At 40.3% G+C, this 8,327-nt stretch overlaps 1 pseudogene; it reads left to right on the forward strand.

Moving 5' to 3' along the window:
* The first annotated feature begins 3,304 nt into the window (after nucleotides 1-3,304).
* LOC118852017 lies at nucleotides 3,305-4,465 on the forward strand (annotated as a pseudogene).
* The last annotated feature ends 3,862 nt before the right edge of the window (nucleotides 4,466-8,327 follow it).

Below are 8,327 nucleotides of genomic sequence, written 5' to 3' on the forward strand. Positions count from 1 at the left end.
TGCTACCTTGCAAACCTATTCTTTAATATACCCCCACCAGCATTCCCTCCTTTATCCTCCCATTTCCCTAAATATAAGTGCCCTTTAGTACCACCCTTTAAACCTATTCTCTCATGTTACCCTCCAAAGATCCCAACTTTATCATTTCCCCACCCCTTGGACCCTTAGAATTGTTTTTCATTCAGAAGACTTTTATACTCCTATATATATATATATATATGTATATATGTATGTATATATATATATGTATGTATGTATGTATTCTTCCTCTAAAATAGATTCGTGATAAAAGTAGGTTTCCAGAACTAACAGCCTTCCTCCCCCATCTAATTCCTGTGTATTGGTTCCTTCTTTTCACCTCATTTGCATAAGAGAATTACTCTTTTAGTTGTTCTTTAATGGTTTTACTTTTTAAAGTCATATCATACTCAGGTCTACCCCAATCTTTCCTATGAGCTACCTAATTACTAGTAACAATCTTAGACATGGGTTTTATGTTTTCCATACATAAAAGGTCAACATTCTATCCCATTCAGTACTTTGTAATTAGTCACTGGAATGTATCTAATATATCTCTTGGCTCTTCTATGTCAAAACTTCTTTTGAATTCAGGATTTTTTAAAATAGTGTTTTGAAAGTCTGACAGTTCATCAAATGTCCATTTTTTCATTCATAATTATACTTATTGGGGGTGGAGCCAAGATGGTGGCTGGAAAGCAGGGACTTGCGAGAGCTCCCCCCCAGGTCCCAACAAAAATCTATAAAATATGGCTCTGAACAAATTCTAGAACTGCATAACCCACAAAACAGCAAAGGGAAGCAGGGCTCAAGTTCAGGACAGCGTGGATGGTCACTGGGTAAGGTCTATCACACGGAATTGGGAGCAGAGTGAAACATAGCCCAGCGTGAGCTGTGCCTGGACCAACCAGACCAGGAGCCCTGCAAAATACGTCCTAGAGTGCTGAATCAGTGACCTGTGGCAGTTACCAGACTTCTCAACCCAGAAACACCAAAGGCAACTGAGAAGAACTGCAGAACCCACAAAATAGCAGAGAGAAGCAGGGCTCCAGCCCAGGACAGCCTGGATGGTCATTGGATAAAATCTATTGCACGGAGCTGAGAGCTGAGCGGAGCAGAGCCAAGCTTGGCGGCGGCAGGACCAACCAGTCCCGGAGCCGGGTAGAACAGGCCCTAGCACCGTGAATCAGTGAGCTGTGGCAGTTACTAGACTTCTCAACCCACAAAAACCAAAGACAACAGAGAAGGTTAGTGGGAAAAGCTGCAGAGGGGCTGAGTGAAAGGAGTTCATGGTTCGGCCACTGCCCGGGGACAACGGAGGTGGTGCAGTTACAGAACTACAGCTGCAGTTGCTTATGGCCCCAGGCCCATTTGGTGGGAGGAATTAAGTGGCAGATCAGAGCTGAAGTGCAGAGCCTGCTTAAAATCTGAGTCCATTCAGGGTTGGAAGTTCTGGGGGAAGGTGGAGTGCTGGTGTGGCTGAGCTAGCTGTATAGAAATAGCTCTGAAAAGAACAGCAAAGGCCGTCAAGATTGAAACAAAGTACTCTCTACTCTACAAGCAGTCATCCAGTGATGAAAAATTCAAGGGTCATGTAGTTGGCTGGGAACATGGCCAGGCAGCAAAAACGGACTCAGATTCAGACTCAGACTTTGGAATCTTTCTTTGGTGACAAAGAAGACCAAAACATACAGCCAGAAGAAGTCAACAAAGTCAAAGAGCCTACATCAAAATTCTCCAAGAAAAACATGAACTGGTCTCAGGCCATGGAAGAGCTCAAAAAGGATTTGGAAAAGCAAGTTAGAGAAGTAGAGGAAAAATAGGGAAGAGAAATGAGAATGATGCAAGAAAACCATGAAAAACAAGTCAATGACTTGCTAAAGGAGACCCAAAAAAATGCTGAAAAATGCACTGAAGAAAACAACACCTTAAAAAATAGACTAACTCAAATGGCAAAAGACCTCCAAAAAAGCCAATGAGGAGAAGAATGCCTTGAAAGGCAGAATTAGCCAAATGGAAAGGGAGGTCCAAAAGACCACTGAAGAAAATACTACCTTAAAAATTAGATTGGAACAAGTGGAAGCTGGTGACTTTATGAGAAATCAAGATATTATAAAACAGAACCAAAAGAATGAATAAGTGGACGACAATGTGAAATATCTCATTGGAAAAACCACTGACCTGGAAAAGAGATCCAGGAGAGATAATTTAAAAATTATTGAACTTCCTGAAAGTCATGATCACAAAAAGAGCCTAGAGATCATCTTTCAACAAATTATCAAGGAGAATTGCCCTGATATTCTAGAGCCAGAAGGTAAAATAGAAATTGAAAGAATCCTCTGATTGCCTCCTGAAAAAGATCCCCAAAAGAAAACTCCTAGGAATATTGTCTCCAAATTCCAAAGCTCCCAGATCAAGGAGAAAATACCGCAAGCAGCCAGAAAGAAACAATTTCAGTATTGTGGAAACACAATCAGAATAATACAAGGTCTAGCAGCTTCTACATTAAGGGATTGAAGGGCTTGGTATATGATATTCCAGAGGTCAAAGGAGCTAGGATTAAAACCAAGAATCACCTATCCAGCAAAACTGAGTATAATGCTCCAAGGCAAAATATGGATTTTCAATAAAATAGAGGACTTTCAGGCTTTCTCAGTGAAAAGATAAGAGCTGAACAGAAAATTCCACTTTCAAATACAAGAATCAAAAGAAGCATGAAAAGGTAAACAAGAAAGAGAAATCACAAGGGACTTACTAAAGTTAAACTGTTTTCTTTACATTCCTACATGGAAAGATGATGTGTATAATTCATGATACCTCAGTATTAGGGTAGCTGAAGGGAATAAACATACATACATACATACATATATACATATATATGTATGTATGTGTATATATATATATGGACAGAGAGCACAGGGTGAGTTGAATATGAAGGGATGGTATATTGAGAGAGGGAGAATGGGAGAGATAGAACGGGGTAAATTATCTTGCATAAAAGTAGCGAGGAAAAGCAGTTCTGTAGGAAGGGAAGAGGGGGCAAGTGAGGGGGAATGAGTGAATCTTGCTTTCATCGTATTTGACCTGAGGAGGGAATAACACACACACTCAATTGGGCATCTTATGCCACAGGAAAGAAGGAGGAAGAAGATAAAAAAGGGAGGATGATAGAAGAGAAGGCAGATGGGGGAGGAGGTAATAAAAAACAAACACTTTCGAAAAGGGACAGGGTCAAGGAAGAAAAGTGGATAAAGGGAGCCTTCTGCAGCAGAAACAGCGGCTCATCGAGTCCCTGCGCCCCACGCACGCCAGCTTAGCTGAAATACAGAAAGATGTGGAGTACAGATTACCATTCACAGCAAACAACCTTACAATTAACATTAATATCTTCCTTCCGTAGTTTCCTCAGGAAAAACCAGTGATCAGTGTTTACCCTCCAATACGGCATCATTTAATGGACAAACATGGAGTGTATGTTACCTGTCCATTAGTAAACAATTTTACCATGCACTCAGACCTTGGAAAAATTATTCAAAGTCTCTTGGATGAATTTTGGAAGAATCCTCCAGTTTTGGCTCCCAGCTCAACCTATCCATATCTGTACGGTGGCCCGGCGGGGATGCCTCCTTATGCTCTCAGAGTTTTCCATTTCTCCTCTCATATTCTCCTCAAGAAGCAAACAGACCCATGACTTCTGTCCCCGTGGCAGACACCATGTCTCCAGCCTCCAGTTTCTCTGCACCCAAACCTGCTGCTCCCTCCTGTGGCTTCATCTCCAGCCTGCCTTTGCCTGTTCCCTCCACGGACGCCCCGATGCTGACAGGCCAAAACGGGTGTGGTTACAAGATGCCTGATATCCCTGATGTGTTTCCAGAACTCTCAGAGCTCAGCCTGTCACAGCTAACAGAGATGAATGAGCAAGAAGATGCACTCCTGGAGCAGTTCTCGAGTCTTCCCCAGGTGCAGCAGGTCATCACAGACAAGGACAGCCTGCTGAAGAGCATCGAGGAGCTTGCCCGGAAGAACCTCCTTCTAGAGTCCAGCCTGGAAGACAAAAGGCAGATGGTCCTTGACAAGTACGAGCTGCTCACCCAGATGAAGTCGGGCTTTGAGAAGAAGATGCAGAGGCAACACGAGCTCAATGAGAGCTGCAGCGCGAGCGCCCTCCAGGTGAGGCTGAAGGTGGCGGCCCACGAGGCCGAGGAGTCAGACACCGTTGCGGAGGACTTCCTCGAGGGGAAGATGGAAATAGATGATTTTCTCAGCAGCTTTATGGAAAAGAGAATCATTTGCCATTGTCGCAGAGCCAAAGAGGAGAAGCTTCAGCAGGGGCCTCCCACATCCAGTTCCATGCACCCCTCTAGATTTTCCTGAAACATGAACTGCCAAGAGAAGAATGAACAGTCCCAATTAAGCACACCTTAAATAGATGTGATTTGCAAAAAGTGTTCCATCCTAATGGTTGTATTGTGTAGTAGAGATTAACTGTATCCATTGCATAGAGCTGGGCCTGATTTTCTACAAATTAGGATGCCTTTTATTATCTATGTTTGAGAAATCCTTCTGCACTCTTTGCACTAAAAATATCCTTTGTATTTATTGTTGATAAAGTCTTTTACCGTACTTAAGTTTGTGCTGCTACTCCATGATTATTAGAAATTAAATGTCTATGTATGTAATTTTGGATAAATTCAAGTATTTTATAAATTCATATTCTTTTAAATTCAAAAAAAGAAAGAAGGGAGGGCTGACTGGGGAATGGGCAATGAGAATATATGCCATCTTGGAGTAGGGGATAGGGTAGAAATGGGGAGATAATTTGTAATTCAAACTCTTGTGAAAATGAATGCTAATAACTAAGTATATTAAATAAATAAATTACATAAAAAACCCTCAGAATCAGAAGAAAAAAAAAGAATTATGCTTAGTTTTGCTGGGTATAATATTTTTGCCTGGAGGCCCATTTCTTTTGCTCTTCAAAATATTGTGTTCTAAGACCTGCTATCTTTTAGTGTCCTCAATGCTAGGTCTTGTGTGATTGTAATTATAGAACCATCTGTATCAACAATACGATACCCACAAGGGCTGCTGTGAATATGCTGGTGTATTCCCAGGTTTGAATTGCAAGATATAATGGGCTGTCTTTGTTGAAGATGAAACTAAAACATTTATTCAAATACCAGAAGGCCAAATCCATCAGAATAATAAAGAAATCTGTACACATTGTCAAAGTAGAGAGCACTGACATCCACAAGCCCTACCTCCATCATCCTGAGGGACGAGGGATGGTGCCTCTGGCCTCTGATCCTTTTCAATTCTCCCCTCTGACCTTGAACTCAAACCAAGACTTTCAGCCTCCTTTACATGCCCACAGCCAGTGGTGTCCCTACCCCTTTTTCACATTCACTTTTGGATTCACTCCGCTTATGCTGGTTTGTGGCTTTTTAAAGTGGACCCTAGCCTGGAGTTGTTTACTTTTTACTGGGAGGAAATCTAGTCCTGGGATTTATATTCAGATCTTCTCCAAATGTCCCAAGACAACCCCTGTTCTTCCCCTACTCATTTGTTTTCATGGCTCTATGTTCACCCACAGGTGCTATTTTATCTCTTTCATGGAGTAAAATTTTGAGAGCTTGAAATATTTTGCCATCTTTCCAGAATTCCCTCCCTGGACTGATTCTTGATGTCTCATAGAGTCATTAGCTTCCATTTGCCCAATTCAATTTTTTTTCTTTTTTTAATTTCTTTTTTTATTTTTAGTTTACAACACTCAGTTCCACAAGTTTTGAGTTCCAAATTTTCTACCCCTCCCGCTCTTCCCTCCTTCCCCCACAAGATGGTATGCAATCCTATATAGGTTTTATAAATACCTTCACATTAAATTTATTTATACAATAGTCAAGTTGCAAGGAAGAATTATAACCAATGGAATGAACCATGAGTAAAAAGAAACAAAACCAAAAAAAAAAAAAAGAAAATAAAGAGAGCAAATGGTTTGCCTCAATCTGCATTCAGACTCCATAATTCTTTTTTCTGTATATGGATAGCTTTTTCGGTGATGAGTCTTTTGGAGCTATCTTAGAAATGTGTATTGCTGAGAAGAGCCCAGTCTATCAAAGTTAGTCATCAGAGATACCATGTCTGTAATCATGTATAATTTTCCCCTGGTTCTGCTCCCCTCACTCAGCATCAGATCACATAAGTCTTTCCAGGTTGCTATGAAGTCTGTCTGTTACCCATTTTTTATAGCAAAATACTATTCCATTACATTCACATACCACAACTTGTTTAGCCATTCCCCAATTGATAGAAATTGATTTCTAATTCTTTGCCACCACAAGAAGAGCTGCTATAAATACTTTTGTACATACAGGTTCATTTCCCACTTGTGTGATCTCTTTGGGATTCAGACCTAGAAGTGATGCCCAATTCTAATTTTAAAGGAATTATTTTCTTCTCTTAGCTTTTGTAACTCCCTTTCCATTTGACCAATCCTCCTTTTTTTTTGGAAAAAAAGATTTTTATTTCATGTCATTTTCTGATGGGGACTTGGCTTCTGTCCTTTCTGAAAAGGGGCCTAGCTCAAGCACACCTTAAGCTAGTTACAGAAATCCTTTATAATTCATCCAGATTCCAATTTTCTGCCTTGCTTTCCCCTTGCTAGATGCAACCTGCTGAACCTCCCACTTTGTGCTCTCCTCCCTGATAAGTTCCCCTTCGAACAGCTCATTAAGCATGTGCACAAGCCTCTGACCTTTCAGGTGATCAGAAACCTACTTTGGCTACATCACACCTCTGATCAGAACCAGTCATCCCTGACTCACATTCAAAGCTGGGAGGAGTTTTAATCCTGTGGAACTTGAATTCCTTCTATTGTTTCCCACAATTCTCCCTCTTTTCTTTTATTCAAATTTTGTTTCCACATCTTTAATACTCCATTACTCTCTTATATGAATTCTTCCACTTATCATCTCCCTTTTGAGGAAGAAGGGGAAGAGGTTGACAGATGAATTGACAAAGCAGAAGGTGGTAGGTCCCTTTGTAAAAACAGATACAGAGGAATTCTCACCTCCTAATCCTACTGTTTAAGGAGTTGGCTCTTTCAATGATTTTTTTTCCCATTTGGCCAATTGTGTTTTTTAAGTAATAATATTATTAATAATGTAATATTATATAATATAATAATAATATAATAGTATTATTCTGTCAATTATCATCCTTCCATTTCCAAGCTGTTAAATTTCCCTTGCGTGTTTCTCATTTCTTTCTCCAATTTTTGTTCTGTTCTCTTTTTTAATTTTTAAAAATCTTCCAAGAAGGCTTTTTGGGCTTGAGACCAATTTATATTCTCCTTTCAGATTTCACATGTAGGCATTATGACATTCTTTTTTTTCCTTTTTTATTTAATATTTTTAATTTTCAGCATTGATTTTCACAAGAGTTTGAATTATGAATTTTCTCCCCATTTCTACCCTACCCCCCACTCCAAGATGGCATATATTCTGGTTGCCCTGTTCCCCAGTCAGCCCTGCCTTCTGTCACCCCACTCACCCCATCACCTTTTCCCTAACTTTCTTGTAGAGCAAGATAGATTTCTATGCCCCATTGCCTGTATATCTTATTTCCTAGTTGCATGCAAAAAAATTTTTTTGAACATCTGTTTTTAAAACTGTGAGTTCCAAATTCTCTCCCCTTTCCCTTCCCCACCCACCCTCCTTAAGAAGGCAAGCAATCCCACATAGGCCACATGCATATCGTTATGTAAAACCCTTCCACGATACTCATGTTGTGAAAGACTAATTATATTTTGCTCCTTCCTATCCTGTCCCCCTTTATTCAGTTTTCTCCTTTGACCCTCTCCCATTCCGAAAGTGTTTGTTTTCGATTACCTCCTCCCCCTCTCTGCCCTCCCTTATATTTTCCCCCTTTTTATCTTCTTCCTCCTTCTTTCCTGTGGGGTAAGATACCCAATTGAGTGTGTATGCTATTCCCTCCTCAGGTCAAATCCGATGAAAGCAAGATTCGCTCATTTCTCCTCATCTGCCCATTCTTCCCTTCCTACAGAACTGCTTTTTCTTGCCACTTTTATGCAAGATGATTTACCCCATTGTTTCTCTCCCTTTCTTCCTCTCTCAGTATATTCCTCTCTCATCCCTTAATTTGATTTTATTTTTTTAGATATCATACCTTCATATTTAACTCACTCTATGCCCTCTGATTCTCTATATAAAGATATTCCCTTCAGCTACCCTAATACTGAGGTCTCATGAATTATACACATCATCTTTCCATGTAGGAATGTAAACAAA

Source organism: Trichosurus vulpecula, chromosome 5 (genome assembly GCF_011100635.1).
Source record: "Trichosurus vulpecula isolate mTriVul1 chromosome 5, mTriVul1.pri, whole genome shotgun sequence".
Lineage (NCBI taxonomy): Eukaryota > Metazoa > Chordata > Mammalia > Diprotodontia > Phalangeridae > Trichosurus > Trichosurus vulpecula.